We start from the raw sequence: 17,270 nt of genomic DNA on the forward strand, positions 1-17,270 counted from the left end.
AGAACATTTAAGTCTCACAAGGACATAGGAAAGCAGGATTAAACATATTTTTATCGAGGATTAAATAGAAATCATTTAAAAAATCTATCAATGTTCATTGAAATAAAAAAATCTCCTTGGGTTGGTCCAATGGCATAGCAGTTAAGTTCGCACGTTCCGCTTCGGTGGCCCAGGGGTCACCGGTTTAGATCCTGGGTGTAGACATGGCACTGCTTGGCACGCCATGCTGTGGTAGGTGTCCCACCTATAAAGTAGAGGAAGATGAGCCTGGATGTTAGCTCAGAGCCAGTCTTCCTCAGCAAAAAGAGGAGGATTGGCAGCAGTTAGCTCAGGGCTAATCTTCTTAAAAAAAAAAAAAGAAAGAAAAATCTCTTAACTTTTGGCTCAGTGATTCCACTTTGGAGAATCAGTCCTACAGAAATAACAACAAAATTAAACTCTTCTCTATACATATGTAGGGAAATGTGTATGAGGATATACACTGGAGTGCAGTGTTGTTTATTAATGTAAAACAAACAAAACTGAAACACCTTGAATACCCACCAACTAGGGAAATTGTTGAAATAATATAATCTATCAATCTGTGTAGTATTATACAGCTATTTAAAATGTACTGGCTTGGAGAATGCCTGCAAAATTAATTGAAAAGGCAAAATAAAAAACAACATATTTTTCATAATCTCATTTTTATAACAAACTAAAAAATAAGAAAACACCTTCGCCACCCTTGTCTCAGCTTATATATGAGTTTAAAATACAGAAATAGACAAGAGTAAGAAATTATTCATCAAGTATTTGTAAACTGAGTCAAGGCATAGAAAAGAAAATGGAGGGTTTTTTTCCCATAAAAGTCTCTATTTTTTAACGTAATAAATTAAATGAATTGTATTTTGTGATTTATAGTAAAGCTTAATATAATTTTGAAGAAATGACCAGCTCAGAGTTGTCAGTCCTCTTTGGTGAAGCGAGATTTTGAGGTAAACTACAGCCAAGTAAATGAGCCCCTTTAGACTCCTTTTCAGAATGATTTAAAAAACAAGAATTAGCAGTGTCTCCATAGTTGTGCCCTTTGGTAAGGAAGGCAACACAGCAACAGGAATACCACAGCTTAAAACAGCATCCTTCTCCTTACCTGGGAGGGTTAGTTTTATTGTCAGCTTGGCTAGGACATAGTACCCAGTTATTTAATGAAACACTAATCTAGATGTTGTTGTGAAGGTATTTTGTAGATGTGGTTAACTTCTACAATCAGTTGACTTTAAAGGAGATTATGCTCAATAATGTGGGTGGGCCTCATCAAATCAGTTGAAGATCTCAAGAGCAAAAACTGAAGTTTCCTGTAAAATAATTCTGACTTAATATTACAGCATTAACTCCTGCCTTAGTTTCAAACCTGCCAGCCTGTCTCACAATTTTTGGACTTGCCAGTCTCCACAATCATGTGAACCAATTCCTTAACATACACACTATATACTACACATATGCTGTATACTATATACTCCAGATTCTGTTTCTCTGGAGAATCCTCCCTGATACATTACTTATCTTTAAAATGTAGGCTGTCTTTTATAATATCACTAGGTTAAACAAATTATTAAGCATTTATTTAAACTACCTTTTTAGTGGTGAATATCTAAATCAACATACATGGACCAAAAGTGCTGATTCTATTCTGTTGTTTTAATGGAAAGGCTTGTGTTGGTTAAAAACACCAGAAGCTGATGCTCTCTCTAGCCATGACAACATCAATGTTCCCTCCAACCATCATCTGGGCATTCCAAAAGATCACACACATCTCTTAGATTTTTCTGTGTCTCCACACAAATGTCAAATTATGTTTGTATAAGGACGATAATTTCATATGAGATTTTCAAAGTGCTCATAAGTAGACAATGACCGGAAAGTAAAGATAAACAAGCAAAAACACCTCAGTGAGTCCATCCGATAAGGATTAAGAAGCCATTAATTAAAAAAGTCACAGAGGGGCTTGCCTGGTAGCGCAGACGTTGAATTCTCATGCTCAGTTTCAGCAGCCCAGGGTTTGCTGGTTTGGATCCTGGGCACAGACCTACACACCGCTTATCAAGTCAAGCATGTGGGCTGTCCCACATACGAAGTAGAGGAAGATGGGCATGGTTATTAGCTCAGAGCCAATCTTCCTCAGCAAAAAGAGGAAGATTGTCAGTGGATGTTAGCTCAGGGCTAATCTTCCTCAAAAAAAAAAAGGTCATAGAGTAATGGTTAAATGAAGGACCAGTACTCTGCTACTTCTATGTAATTACACTAAGTTTGGCTTTTAATAAATTAGTAAATAACATAATTGTGAGTCAGCTTTTCATCAAGTACAGAAACTCCTCTAAGCAAAGATTGGACTAGACAGATAAAATTTTAAATTCTTGCAATTTCATTGAAGGTTGCAATTTTTTTTTCATGTACTCAAAAAGGCCTTAAGCACACAGACCATTATAAATAGTGAATCAGAAAAATTGTTTGACATAGGGTTAGCTCCTTTTCATTTATCTCCCTAGACCCATCTCCTCATGCCGGTGCCCTCTGGCCTTATTTCCATTGGTAATAATCTGTAATTTCTGCTATTTTCTCTTTCAATACCACTAAGAGTCAGATTTTCCTGAGGACATATTACCTATTTATAGCCATTTAGAACATTTTACACCAATCGGCACTTTGGAGCTGTATCTGGCGGTGTAACTAGCATTTACGGGGTTTCTGTAGACTTTTATTACATGGTGTGACATTAGATTGATGGACTGTCTCAATCTTATTCTCTGTCAATTGTACACTGATCCGTGACAGCATAATGGATATGTGACAGTGTTTGGAAGGGTGAGAACGACTACAATAACATTTTGGGGAGGATGGATATCAGAGTTCCTTTTAATACTCTTCTTAATTTTCCTCTCATATTAAAATTTTCAAAAGCTGCCAACATAGGATATGCCAATTTTCTTCATCAGAAAAAAAAAAGTGGTACCTGTTTCAGACAAACGCTATTAAGTATGATGGCAAAATAGCTGTCGATCACACTGAATAGGGTATGAGGCATTCTCTGTAGCAAGGAGACTTCCAAGGATCCTCTCAGAAGGGAACCATGTTACGCTCCAGCCTGGGTCAAAGGTTACCACTTCTAGGAAGATGCTCTCTGTTGAGGGAGAAGATGGAGGGAGTCACTCAGGGCTTGCCTGAGGAGATAGTTGAAGCTTCCCTTAACCAGGAGCTTGGATGCTGTGCTGGGAACACGCCTCTGTGACTAGCCGGAGAGCCTTTGAAAACTGGCCAATTTCGAGTTTATTTACTGTTTCAAAGGTTCCACCAGTGTCCTCTCTTGAGGGGCAGGGAAAAGAGAGCAAAAACACTTGCAGCTCTTTTCTCCCTTCTGAAACGTCATCAATAGTACCCTTAAGCCTGTGTCTTTGGTTTTGTTGGTGAGAGAGGTGCCAGGGAGCTTCAGGGAAGCGGCAGAGAGAGGGCCAGTTGGGTGGGGAGTTAGTAGCAAAGTGAAAGGCACTGATGGGCAGGAGCCATGCCCTGCCCTTGGCTTTGTTTCCCCAGAAACAGGAGTCAAGGTTAACAGAGCGCAGACAGGCAGGGTGGCAGTCTACAATGTTTGAAATGGGAATGGAGACAAGACAAGGAGCCCGGGAGAGGTGATCAACTCAGGCATGAAGAACCAGTCAGGGGTGCATTTAGTTTATTCTTTGTCCAAACAGAGAAGCTCGATTGAAAGTTTGGAAGTTGTGTGAATTAGTCTCATTTAAACTTTCCAGGAGCAATGTGATGCTTTTATTTTTGGAGGATATGGGTATTCTGAAATTTTTATGCGTGGGAAATGCATCACATTCATCTCTCTTTCATTGCAATGGGTCAAAGCTAGACATACACACGTACACACCTGTCCAAGGTTTTCTCAGTCTTGAAAGAAGTGAGAACAGCACATATAACAAAAAGACAACACAGGCCTAAGTGTGACAGTGGATTCGGTCAGAGAACAACAAGGGTCAGGACTCAAATGCAAACCAAAACTGCAATGAGATATCACCTCACACTCATCAGCATGGCCATAATTAACAAGACAAGAAATGACAATGTTGGAGAGCATGTGAAGAAAAGAGAAGCCTCATATACTACTAGTGGAAAGGCAAACCGGTACAGCCACTATGGACAACAGCACAGAGATTTCTCAAAATATTAAAAATAGAAATACTATATGATCTACCTATTCCACTACTGGGTATTTATCCAAAAGAACATGAAATCAATAATTCAAAAAGATCTATGCACCCCCACGTTCATCACAGCATTATTCACAGTAGCCAAGATGTGGAAGCAATGCAAGTGCCCATCAACAGATGAATGGATAAAGAAGATGTGGTGTATATATATACAATGGAATACTACTCAGCCATAAAAAAGACAAAATTAGGCTGTTTGCAACAACATGGATGGACCTTGAGGGTATTATGCTAAGCTAAATAAGCCAGACAGAGAAAGACAAACACTGCATGATTTCACTTATATGTGAAGATAAACAAACCCATGGATAAGGGGAATAGATTAGTGGTTACCATATGGGAAGGAGGTGGGGGGAGGGTGAAAGGAGTAAAGGGGCATATGTGTGTGGTAAAGGATGAAAACTAGACTATTGGTGGGGAGCACAATGCAGTCTACACAGAAACTGAAATATAATAATGTACAGCTGAAATTTATACCACGTTATAAGCCAATATGACCTCAATGAAGTAATTTTTTAAAAAAGTCCTTGTCAACACAAGCAGGAAAAGGTATGGGTCTTACCCTAAGCTGTTGAATATTGAGAGTCTTGCTGCAGAAGGGTCAAAAGACAATTGCAGTCAAGATCTTGGCATTCAGTTTCTCACCGGATCTTATTTCCACTGAATCAAATGTGTTATTTGACTTGCATCCACATAGACATGACTTTCTATGACTCCAAACCCAGTGGAAAAGACCATGACTCTGAGTCAGGTAGAACACTTGGGTTATAGATAATAGAACACTCAACACAAAATATCTTAAGAAACTAAGAATTAGTTTATGTGATCAAAATTCCAGAGGAAATCCTGGGTTCAGAGACGCTACTGCAAAAATGTGACCAGACCCTTCCCTGCTCTACTCCCCCAGGATTTCTCTTCAAGCTGGCTGCCAATGACTGGTTGGACTCAGGCTTTCTCTTTCATATCCTGTGAAGTTTGAGATGGCAACGTGTACAGGCCATGAGAAGGGATGGATCCTTTAAAAAATGTTTCTGTCAAACAAAGAAACAGATACTGAGTGGGAATAAATAACAAATGTCAAGTGCTGATCCTGTGCCATGTGCTGATCCTTACCATCTTATCTTTTGAGCTTCATCCTCCTCCGTATCAATGATTAATTGACCAGTCATCCATTTAGCCAATTAATCAGTCAGCCTGCAAACAATTATTGAGAACTTAGTTTATGACTTGTGTTACATACAATAATGAATTCCCATTTTTAAGGAGCTGTCAGTGTAGTGGGAAGAAGAAATATAGAGTTTAATTAAAATATTATTTAGAAGTTCTAATTTATGGGGATATGTACAAGATATTGTGGCACCATGTCTATGCAGGAGGATGTCAAGGATGTTCACACAGAAGCTGGCTTTGGACTTTGAGCCCAATAGGAGCTCTTCAGGCTGGGGACCAATTATGAGCAAAAGGAATAGTATGTAAAAGCAAGGAGTACAAGTAATAAAACCAACCCCTTTCTTGGCAATTTTCAGCCTTGCTAATTGACAGCCCTTGGTCTCTACTCACACCAGTCATCCTAGTCTTGTGCAGTCACAGGGAACTGTTTGATGGTGATCCAGAATGGGGCAAGCTGATCTGGGGTTTGTTCAACAAATTTCTGTCAAATGTCTGCTATGTGGAAAGCACTCAACTCCTACAAATGCACGCCGTCTGACTTCAAACGGAGCCTGTCCACTGACTGGAAGCACTCTGAATAATCTCTCTGAAACCTGTCTTCTTTCTTTAAGCCCCTGTTCACTTCCTTCGTTCATTTTCTCTTCCGATGACCTTGCCTTTTTAAATGACTGAATATATTCACACCATATATAAATTCTTGAATTCTTCCACTCTTAGTCTTCAAGATATATCTTTTTTTACATCCTTTTTCAAGCCTTAATGTCCATTTTCTGATAAGATTTTTTTCTTCCTGCTTCCTGTTTCCAGTGTGTCAAGCCCCCTACAGAGAATGCTTAGGGCTTCCTGATGAAAGATGCTCAGCCAGTCTATTTCACTGTTAAATATGCTCATGTTTCTGCCTCAAGGAGTCAGCTGTGGCGAGACCCTTCCATCTTCCATTGCCTCCCTGGCACTTTGCTCCCTCATTTATCACTTCCCTCTCTTATTTTCTCCCTCTCCGCTGACTCCTGCCCACTGACATTCAAAAATGCTCAGATAATCCATCCTCCCCAAACAAAGGAACATTAAAAAGTATACGGTGATTCTAGTCTCCCTTAAAAATCTTTCTTTACATGGAAGTAGTTTATGCTTGCTCTTTTCATATCTTAACTATCCACTCATGCCCTAAACCATTGGAATGAACTTTCTGTACAGGGCTGGACACATGATCGGTGGGGCCCAGTACAAGAGGGAATTGTAGGGCCCTTTGTGCACAAAGCAGGAGAACGATTTCTTCTTTTCTAACTCAAGGTATCTCTCTTAACCTGTCATAGAGCTTTTTATTTGCCTTTTCACGTCGCGTTCCCTTGGGAACGGGGTGCTCACAGGAGAGAGCAGCCCCTCACAGGCACCCAGAGCTCCACCCTGAGACTCCATGCACAGCACATGTGCCCGACCTCAACCTTTCCCACCCATGTCTGCACCACGAACGCTCTGGGACTGGGGGGCAACAGGGACAGCATGTATCCAGTCAAAAACCCTGGTAAGAGGTGTCACAAACTCTCCCCTAATTATTGCAGTAGGTTTTTACTCATACCTCTGTACTACCTCCTCAGAATATTCCCCCAAAAATAGTCAGTCATCTTTTTAAACTTGTGTCAAATCATGCCATTTCTCTGGATAGAACCCTCCATTGACTGACTTCCTTCTCACTTGGGGTAAAGGCCAAATCCCTTGGAAAGACTTCTGAGACCTGTGTGACTTGGCCCTGTGCTCTCTCTCTGTATTTATCTCCTGCCGTTCTTGTGCCTCACACACCACACTGGACTCTCTGTTATTCCTCAGCTATTCAAACATGTTCCTACTACGTGGACTTGGCAATTGCTGTTTTTGGGGAAAAGGAAATTTATTGTCTCCCATATGTTAAAAATTCAGGGTTAAATCAGCCATCAGGCAAGGCTCCATCTAGGTATCAAGCAATAGAATGAGGAATCTAGCTCTCAGTGCTTCAGTCAGCTCTCCTCAGTTATAACCCCATCCTTGCCTCTCACAAGGAACCCTAGGTTTATCAACTTAGGAACACGAACACATAGAGTGTCCCTTTCTGATGGTTGCAGCAATTTTTTTGAGAGTTCGCACTGAAACATTTAGCGTCACATGCCTGTCTTACAAAAATTAAAAATGTGACTAAAATACTTAGTACTGTGATTGCCCAAGCTTGAGTTATGTGCTCACACCTGGAGTCTGTGGGAAAGGGAAGAGAATAAGAGATGAGTGCTTCCTGAAAGGAAAAGATCTTATGTCTCAACATAAAATGCATGTCAAATGTGGCTATTTAACGGAATATTGTTACCATTAAGATTAGTTTTTTGAAGAATATTACTTTTAATGACATAAAAGGCTCATGATACAATGTTAAATTTTAAAGTAGCATATTAAATGAGTTAGAGTGAGTGAATGGGAGAAAGAGAATTAAAATTCTGGGAGAGTAAATGAGGTATTAAGAGAATAATCCTTAAGTGAGGGAATTAAGCAAGGACTTCATTTTATTTCTTATTTCTTTATGTTACTGATATTTTGTACTATGGATCATGCATTTCACAAAACCATAAATATTCTTAGACAGACAAATAGATGAGGATAAGTATAAAATGCAGTGGAGCAAATGCTCGTGAGCATAGCTTCCGTAGTCAACTTTCTGGGGTCAAAGCCTGGATTCACCAATTATACATATGTAAACTTGGACTGGTCACTTCACTTGTCACACCTCAATTTCTTAATCTCTAAGGTACAAATGATAGTGTCTGCTTCCTAGGGTTGTGACTAGGAATAAATGATCTCTATAAATTGTATTACTTGGCCCCATAGTAAGAACTTAAAACATTACCATCATTAAGGGGTAAACCTCTTCAGGGTGAGCACAAAAGCAGAGTGGTGCTTCAACGCTTCGTGTAAGATTATCTATTCTTATGCATGATCATCTTGTAACTTTTTAAAGTAACTTTTGGGTTAGCTTTTATAGCCAGTGGCTGTCTCAAGTTGATTGAGCCAAGGCAATAAGAACCCCTCAGCCACAGATAAGAAGAAAACTTCATGGCTTAGTTTTACGTTCCTGCCAAGAATTAATCTAGAGTCCTTGTTCAAACACTAGGAATACAGGATTGCTATCAGCCTGTCATCAGGGGATCAAGAAAGAGATAATGTAGGTGAGTTAAGCCATGGCTGTGGGCACCCTTCAGGTAATTCTGCAGAACTCTTCATTTCAGACAGATGCCCCTTTTCTTATTTGCTTCACTATGAAATCTTTGTGGCCCTTGTGTAAACTGCCTCAACCATTAAGTAGGTGCCCATTTTTTTTTTTTAAGTCTCGTATTGCTCCGTATTTCAAAAACCTTTAGAATTTTTTTTTTTTTTTTTGCAGGGAAAGATTCACCCTGAGCTATCATCTGTTGCCTATCTCCCTTTTTTTTTCTTCCCTCCCCCAAGCACCAGTGCATGATTGTATGTCCTAGTTGTAGATTCTCCCAGCTCTTCTATGTGAGCCACCACCACAGCATGGCAACTGACAGACAGGTGGTGTGGTGCCACCACTGGAAAATGAACCCAGACCACTGATGTTGTGAGATGGCCAAACTTTAACCACTAGGCCATCAGGGCTGGCTCGTTGGTGCCTAATTTTTTTAATGAAAATGATTTTTAACTTGTGCCTATCAGATGAGAAAATAAGAGAGAAAAAATGTCACTGGCTACTGCCTATCAAGTAATTGGTAGATAACACAGCAGCGTTAAATAAAGGATAAAATGGAAACAAAACTCTGAATAATACTGCCTGAAAGCAGTTTCCTTCTTGCACTAGGGCACTGCCGATCTGAAAGCCATAAATTTTAGAGAATCATGCAGAGCCTGAGACTTTGATTGTATAGTTAATAAAGGATAAAAAAAAAAATCTTCATCTCCTACAGTTGATGACATGCAAAACAAACTCAATATATTAAGCAATGGAGTTGCAAGAATTCCAAATAAAAAACGAAACAGGAACTAAGGCTGTTCTTTTAACAATTCACAAACTTATACCTGTAGAGTTGGATGCTTTTTTTTAACCACTGCATTGAGGTTTGGGACAGAAACTTACTTTAGATATTAATTCTCAAGATGCCTGTGCCATCTTTATATTGCCAGAAATTTATTTGACAATATAAATTAAATACCTGAGACTTCTTATGTATCAAAAGAAATATGAACTCACTCCAACTGGGTGTGTGTTTTAGGAAGACCCCCCTCCCCTTGTCCCTTACCTTTTCCCTCAAGTCATTGCTTCTATTTGAAGGAAGCCAGTGTATTTGACCTTCACCCCAAGCCACTTAGCTCAAGGCTCCCTGATAGCTCAAGTCCTTTCCCAGAATTGTGAAGTCTGAACTTGAGGGGAAATAAATATATTTCACATTTTTAAGTGTAGTCGTTCTGTTATAAGCACATTCTTCTGCCAATACTGATGATATTAAAAGGTTAATGAAAAAAAATATAAGGAATGAGCCAGCCACTAAGACTCCAGACAGAAAGAGGATTGTCTGGCCGGATGATATAATTCCAAAAAGATAAAAGGGGTTAAGACTCCATTTAGTCAAGTACAGAAACAGGATAACAAAGTTCTGAAAATTAGCTTTGATGGATGCAAGCAAGAGAAGAATATACCATCATTTTTAAGAAATGAAAGAGGAAATTTCAGAGATGGGGCACAGAGATGACCAATGGGATGAATCTTGCCTTGGTGCAAGATCTATGGCCCTTCCTGCCAGATGGTGTCTGTAATTGCCATAATCATTTTAGAAAGAAACCTTGAAAACATTCTCTTAATGTATATATTTTTGCTTCTTTTTGCTAAATTCTGGGAATATCCTTAGATGTGGTAAGGGTCGCTGAACTTTTTCATTTCTATTTAATGAAACTCTTTTTTCTTGCTGAGCTCCTATCCATGTGAATATTATTTCATGCTTTTAGTAACACAGTGTTGACGTTCTGCTTATTACATTTTCTTAATGAAGAGAACTTTGCTATAGTCTTGACCTCTTTTTCCCCCCAAATTACTTTCAACCAGGGTAGGCCAATTGAATTTGAATCTGCTTCTCCTTTGTGCTTGATCAAGTCTGTAATGGAGGCGGGGTGGGGGTGGGGAAAGGGACAATAGAGGCCTGTGCTGTGAAAAATGGTAGATGAGTTTAAAGGTGGCCTCCCTCGCAGTCCTTTTAATCTTATCAAGTTACTGTCCCTTTTTTTTTCCTTAGGAATTATTTATGAGTGGAAGTGGAGATTTGATTCTACTAAAATAATCAGGCCATCCAGGGACAAAAATTCAGGGTTCCTGGCCTTTGGGTAATGATCTTTTTTGAAAGATATTATCACCTGATCTCAGCCCTCCAGCAGTAAATAAAGAAATCTAGAATATGTTTGGTTAGTTTTTCTTGTGAAGAGAAATATAGCAAAAGTTCTCCTGGCTAATATGAACCAATCATTACCATGGGGAAAGCTGATGGCTTGTGTTCTTTAGTTTTGGTATAAAAATTACTTAGACTTAATTGTAAATAGGACTTCAGGTACACATTGGGTGATATAAATATAAATATAAAAATTTGTTTATAAAGATATAAATATTTGGGGCTGGCCATGCTGTGGTAGGTGTCCCACATATAAAGTGAAGGAAGATGGGCACAGATGTTAGCTCAGGGCCTGTCTTCCTCAGCAAAAAAACAGAGGAGGATTGGCAGCAGATGTTAGCTCAGGGCTAATCTTCTTCAAAATAAATAAATAAACAAATAAATAAATATTTATTTATGTATGTGTTTATATTTTATACATGTATAAATGCATTTTATATTATGTTTATATGATTAAGTCAATCTTTCCATTTGATAATTCTAGTTTAATTTTTCAAGGTTTTATAAAGAATTGATTTTGTATGACAGAACGTAGGGAATCTATCTTTTTTTGCAAATTTCACTGGTGAGAAGTAGTTTTAGAACACTTTGAATTTATATGTAATTTATAAGTATGAGAGAATTTCCTCTTGTAATTTTAAGAATGACTCAGTATGAAAGCTCTACTGGGGGATTCTCAAGCATAAGTACCATGCACCAGTGATCAATCTCATGGGAGAACTTGAAACACTTCTGCCCACTGCATCTTGATATTGGTGTTGCCAAGGAAAACACAACTCAGTCAAGCACTGGATGGAAGAAAGCTTTACTCACAAAGAAAAGAGAGAGAGCAAGATCAGCTTCAACAGTGGGTGCTGGTCCCCCAAGGCCAGCATGTCTCTCCTGGCAGCCCATACAAGGCAACTTGCCCATGAATACCCTGTTTGTGCCACAGTGGAAGGACCCCACTCCTCCAGATGGAGGACAGATACATCAGGGGGGTTGACTAGGTGCCATATGGTGCACGTGCTTAAGCAGAACAAAAGGGCACACAATGAATATGAAACAGCAAAAAATATTCTCACATGAAGTAAGAAACTCGGCATAGGATGTGTGGGCTCTTTATCTCTTGGTAAGGAATTCTTTCAGGGCCAAGGCCCATTTTTATGTGGCTGAGTAGGGGCTGAAAGACTGTGCACATGAGACTGCCTTTCCCAACAGAGATAAACACAGCCTTGGTCCATTATGTATATGACTGCAAGGTTAAAAGTCTTCCTGCTTTGGAAGTTTGGGTTATAATTGTGAGGAAATTGAACTATTCAGAAAGGATGTATTAATACAATCTCTTAATGGTCAAGGCCATGCTTTAATTATGTTGTATACTCTGAGTGATGGCGCCACTTTTTCGTCGACCTGGGATACCTTTCTTATCCTGGACTAGGTTTATTATAAATTCTTTTTTATCTGTGGACACCAAGATGACTTTGGCAGATTCTGGCCTGAAGGAGGGCTTAGTTAAATATGACAGAAATTGGAAAAGAGGCCCGAATCCATGCTACTCAGAAGCACAGGGACAGGAAAAGGATAGATGTTAGTATATATAGGGAAAAGTTAAGTAGCAAATTATTTAGGGCTTTCTGAGGAATGTTTTATCCAAAGTTTCCAATTGAATTCAGGATTTAGGTCACAAAGCAGTCTTGAGAAAAGCAATCAGCAGTAAACTATAGGTAGATGACAGCCAGTGGGAGGTGCGAAAGAGGTACTAGGATTTTACAAGCAGAGATTGGAATTTAGGAGTACAACATTTATTCCTAGGTTTTTCATTTTTCTTTTTAGGCTGCATAATTGGGATTTAGTCTCAAGAAAACAAATCAAAAGCTGAATCACCAAGAAATTAGGGCATTTAAGACCTGAGTAGAACCAGACATAAAGTTGATCATGGTTAGTCAGAGATTTAGAGACTCTTAAGTCAGCCACTCTTTGAATCAGGATTGATTTTAGAGCTTGAGATAAAGAAACGCAGAGAACATATCTAAAGGGAAGGGTGAATAAACTGGGTATGCCAACGTTTCTAAGCAAAGTAAATATGTGCATATGTTAATTCTTATGAAAATTACCATCCTTACCAAATCTTATTTGGTTTAGTTGAGTTACATAGGTAAGTCCCACATTGTTGTTTTTAGTTTTGGAAGCTCAACAGGTGCTGAGTAAGAAAAGAGGAGATGGAAGTGAGGAATTCTCCCATGGCATTCTTAGTCCTAAATGAGCTGTCCTTGATTTAGAGACGGTCATCTATTGCCCAACTCATTGATTGAGGAATTCTACAAGCAAATGATGGGCACCACTTTGAGTCTAAATTAGCATAATTTTCTTTCTTCTCTAAAGCTGGAGCCAAAGGCCTAACAAAATAGATTGGGTTCTCTGAGAAGGGGACCGAGATGGACCCTGAGATGAATCAACAGCTATAGAAGGGAGAGGAAGCCAGCAGGATCTGGCAGAAGGCGTAGCTGGCTTTTGATTCTGGCCTGATGACAACCTCTACCGATAACCAACTTCATGGAGAAACTCTGGAGCTAAACCAATCTGGTAAAGTCGTTCTGCATTGAGTGGGTTGAAGTGACCTGGCATTTATATAAACCCCTCAGCAGTCATTTGATGTGGGCTGCGCCCATAAGGGCATGGCCTTGAGCAAGGAAGTTTTTTGCAGCTGAAGCCATCCTTGAAGGTGCTGCCAACTGAAGCTTGCCTGCCAACAGCACCTCCAGCAGCTGAGACAACAAGTCTTCCTTGAAGGAGGATTTGAGCAGCAAGTACTGCCTTGAAGGAGGATCTGGAGGGAGCATCACCTTGGCCACCACAACTTCCCTTTTTGTGATAATAATGCTGTGCCAGATAGGAAAAAGGTGTATATATGGATGGGTCTCTGGTTACATATAAGAATTGATTCGGTAAAATTTATCATTATTTCCATGGAAACCTTAGATTTAATGTTAATACCTACATAACACTTTCTTCTTTGTAAAAGAAGGCTTTCCGGGCATTTTTTTCCCCCAACTAATAGTATTGAAGTACCTTGATTATAGAATACAGTCAGTCTGCGCCCACATCACAGGTTCCGCATCTGTGGGCTCCACCAATCGTGAAACCAAAGGCTTACCATGGTTGCATCTGTACTGAACATGTGCAGACTTTTTGTTCTTGTCATTATTCACTAAGCAATACAGTATAACAACTATTTACATAGCATTTACATGGTATCAGGTATTATAAGTGATCTAGAGATGATTTAAAGCATATAGGAGGATGTGCTTAGGTTATGTGCAAATACTATACCTTTTTATATAAGTGACTTGAGCATCCATGGATTTTGGTATCCACAGGGGTCCTGGAATCAACACTCTGCGGATACTGAGGGATGACTGCATATCGGTTTATCATTATGGACTTCTTTTTTTACATCTGGGAGCTGTCTGTTAGAAAAACTTTCAATTGAAAGAGCGTCAGACAGCTTTCAGTATGGATACACAGCAGTGTAGTAAACTGCAGGGTTCAAAATCCACTTAAGGTTTTAAGAGTTTTAAAGAAAGCAGTTTCAAGACTCAGAATCTAAGATGAAAGAGTCTCTAATATTCTGTAATTATAACCTATCTGGTATGAGTTTTACCCTTAAGTGACCTCTCATTTTATTTTAAAAAAATTTTAATGAAATATTTATTATCATCATTATTATTATTGTTATGCAGTACTTTAAAACTTAAGATCAGAGCTGGGTTAACAATATTTCTGCAGTAAAACATCATCATGTACAAATATTGCAAAGGATCTCTGAGTTTTCTTAAGTGTCTGCATCATGTTGTAAACCTTAAATATATACAATTTTTATATATAAAAAAGGACCATTCGTTTTAAGTAGACTTCTCTGCACATTCTTGTGCTCATGTGGTAGTTTTGGACAAGGATCCCAGGTGGAGGACAACTCTGAAGAAACACTCTTCAGGAGAAAGTTGCTGTCTCCCTGACCAGAGGAACCGAAGTTCAAGTGCAAAACAGCAGAGGAAAGAGGACCCGTCACAGAGTTCTCCTGTGCTCTTGGGGATCCTAGGTAAGTCTACGCTGCCTGATCCTAAGGTCAACATCTGGGAGAACAGACCCAGTTGATCTCATCCAGGACAACCCACTTTTCTCTTTATGAATTCCTTATTTAGCTAAACTATAAATATTATTAAACATTTGCTTATGAACTGCCAGAGCCCCATGCTGTTCAACAGATGAGGCCGGTGTGTTTTAATTTCATGCATTCTGAAGGTGCTTAGTTCAGCTGCCTCTCTGCACTCCATATTTTCCTAAGTTCCAGTTATTGGAAAGACGTTTTCCTTACAATTCAAGGCACAGATTTTCTTAATTTTTTTTTCAGTTGGGGGGGCGTTGGTTTGGGGGGCATGTGTGAGAATAGGAGGATTATGGGGGGTGGAACATGTTATGACACATTTTCATTTGCAGCTGCTACGACTCCCTTGCTTTAATCCAGCCCAGATCTCAGCGGAAACCTAACACCATTCCGGTGACCCTGGAATTGCACCAGTGCCTCAACTCACCAAATAAGGTAAGTCGTTTGTTATCTGAGCCATAAATATTTACATTCACTAGTGACAAATGTATAAAGAGCATGGAGTGACTGTGTAATTTCAGCTGCTCTCCTCAAGCCTGTCAATAGTCTTTCTTATCTCTTAAAAGCCCTAATGACTGATGTCTGCTAGTTGAGTTAGAATGTGCTCTCCAGCTTGTTACTCTCTTCTAACTGTTCATTATGACCACATTAGTCACCCAGGAAGTTTTTATTTTCCTTTTAAATTTAGGGCCTGTGACATGAAATTGTTCAGCCTGGCCAACATTCAGTGGCCTCCTGGTCTCCCTCATTCCTTCATATCCTCTCTGCCTATTGGTACCCCAAACCCAAGAGATCATCACCATCTTTTTTCTTTACTGACATAATAGTGACAAAACAATTCCAGTTTTTCCCTTTTTCCTGCATATAGATGACTTTGGAGGTTCGGTCTCGATGTGTCTGAGCAGTGCTCACACACTGGCTGACACTTTCTAAATCCAACAGGTGACCACACCACAAAGCGATTATGAAATGAAAGCTCTTTCAAGCAAGCACAGTGAAAAATCTTTCAAATATTAATTGGCCTGAAGCTGAGCATGCTAAGGGCAAAGCAGATCCTATTTTATTCTCCTGTCAAGAGCTGGACTAGTAAGAAAAATGGAGAATTAGTAACATCATGCTGTTGGTTTTTCATCAACAAAGTCATTATGCAGAGCTTGTATTTTTATATAATTACCAGATAAAGAACTCCAAAGGTTACCTAGAATGATAAAAGTGTAGTTAATGAATTTGAAAGATGAGAGCCTACAATATCTAAACATTTGGATTTTTCAACTTTAAAAGATCAGAATATTTTGTGAAAAGGCTGTGTGGACTGGCACCAACTCACTGCACATATATCTTCATCATAGGCAGAAACATTGAGAAAAATGGCTGCAGATTTCCCTAAAATGCTGTAGTGGCTTGATGGCTACAGTTCCATGGCTAAATATCAGATAGAGCAGCCTCTGTAGGATTACTTTCTGTAGGTAGAATTTGGATTTTGCAAGAACTTTAACAGATTCTCAGAAACAGCTGAGTTGATAACTTGCAGAAATTTGAATCACATCTGAAAAGAAGACTCAACTAACATGTCCTGCTAAAAGTTTCCTGAATACTCCAGGTAAACTAAGTGCTACTCTTTTCTTCTTCCTATACCAGCCTGTGTAGGTTTCTATGGCAGCGTCACACTGGAATTTGAGCTCCCTGAATACAGGGATCTGTTGATTCATTTCCAAATCTACAAAACTCAGCACAATGTTTTGCAGATAATTTGAACATAGAAAATATTAGTTGAATGAATGACTGAGAGAGATCTTTTAAAATGTTCTTTAGAGGGCAAGTGTCAGGACCTCAGCATTCTCTTCTCATCCCTCTCATTTGTGTGTGTGTGTTTACATAGCAGTGACTGATTAGGATAATTCCAGTATTCATGAGGCAGTGATTTATAGAAGATTAAGCTAGGACGGACTGCAGAGACTGAGCTGACTTAGGAAGACTTATATTTGTAGCCTTAAAAATTATTTGGAATTCAGTTACCTGAGTTAACAACCGTGTGAACAAGATAATTTTCAGTAACACGTTGGCTGCTATCCAAGCTCTGGGACATAACTTGCCTCTGGTCTGCAACTACCTTTTCACCTCTCGCTCTGCCTTCCATCATCTAATTATTCAGTACCCTCCTAATGTTTCCTAGCTGTACAATGTTCTTCTCTTCCCACCAGGGCTTTGTATCCTCCATGCTCCCCAGTGGTCTCTTCTTCCCTGCCAGTAAAGCTCCTATTTCCTGAATTACTTCTTTTCAGCTTGATATGT

This window comes from Equus przewalskii, chromosome 24 (assembly GCF_037783145.1).
Source record: "Equus przewalskii isolate Varuska chromosome 24, EquPr2, whole genome shotgun sequence".
Lineage (NCBI taxonomy): Eukaryota > Metazoa > Chordata > Mammalia > Perissodactyla > Equidae > Equus > Equus przewalskii.